Source organism: Suricata suricatta, chromosome 5 (assembly GCF_006229205.1).
Source record: "Suricata suricatta isolate VVHF042 chromosome 5, meerkat_22Aug2017_6uvM2_HiC, whole genome shotgun sequence".
NCBI lineage: Eukaryota > Metazoa > Chordata > Mammalia > Carnivora > Herpestidae > Suricata > Suricata suricatta.
In genome coordinates, this window is record NC_043704.1 from 145,501,452 (window position 1) to 145,502,696 (window position 1,245).

The 1,245-nt window shown below is 59.4% G+C and overlaps 1 protein-coding gene across 9 annotated transcripts in view; it reads right to left on the reverse strand.

The window, feature by feature from the left end:
• Positions 1 to 1,245, reverse strand: part of MLH1 (mutL homolog 1) — a 51,759-nt gene that overhangs the window by 24,352 nt on the left and 26,162 nt on the right. The window lies entirely within an intron of this gene.

Genomic DNA, 1,245 nt, shown 5'->3' on the forward strand with positions numbered 1-1,245 from the left:
AAAAAAAAAAACAAAAAAACAAAAAGAAAATACAAGCCAGCTGACTCAGTGAATCTGACTCCTGAAAAGTAAGACAAGGAGGACCTTCTTTTCCCTACGCAGCTGCACATAGCCCAGGCTCTCTGGAAAACCTCTTCCTTTTGGTCTCAGCTAGGACAGAGCAAGGGATGGCCCCTGTGGCCTGGCCAGCGTGCTCCTCACCTTCATCTTCTGCTCCGAGCTCTGCTCCCTGCCAGCCAGACCCTGTCCAGGTCCTGGCGGCTCCGGATCTTCAACCCTCAGTGAGAGGAGCCACCTCCTCTGCCCAGACCCCTCTCGGCTTCTCCCAAACAGCCGTGGGCCCACAATCCCGCCCCCGCCACGACCCCAGGATTCTTCACCAAATGCACATCAGATCCTGTTGATTCCCATCAACCCAAAGCATAAGCTCCTTCACACGCCTACAGAAATGTCTACGTGGGGGCCTCTGTAGCCTCCTCTTCCTTCGGCCAGCCCCCCAACAGGCCTGCACTTGGGCTCACCCTGGCTGACCATGACAGCACCTGGGAATGCTGTGAAACTACTGATGTGCCAACTGGAGCCTGAGCTCTCGCTGTGGAAGAGGCCCAGGCAAGGTGATTCTACCGGTGGCCAGGGTAAACCCTGGACCCTGGGACTTCATGACCTCAAACTTGCATCCCCCTGCCCTGCCTGCCCCCACCCCTCAGGCCTTTTCCTCACTGTCTCTCCAGCCAGAGATACTCTTTTCACCCCTCCTCCCCTCTGCCCATCTCATTCCCACCCAGCCCTCAGGTCCTGGCCTCTGTGTCCCTCCCTTCCCTTCCCTTCCCCCTTCCCCTTCCCCCCTCCCTTCCCCTCCCCTCCTCTCCCCTTCCCTCCCCTTCCCACCCAGGTCTGGGCAGGACTCCCTCTCTCTCTCCCATGAGATGTATTCTCAAGCAGGCTGGGGCACCTCCGCGTGGGTAGAACTGGCTAGGTACACTCCCTGCACCCAACACCCAACGAGTCTTGCCTACAGCGGGGGTCTCCAAGCACACGTGCCGGGGGGGGTGGGGGTGGGCAGCAACATATAAACCAGCGAAGCATGACGAGGCATCGCCTGTGCACCGCACACCGCCGAGGGCCTCGCCTGCACACCAGTAGCACCAACCCTTTCGGCGGGCGCATCCCTCTCTCAGGCACAGGCACAGTGAGGATCTGTGTGTGGTAGCCTTGACAACACATGGGCCTCATGTGGCACCGGGA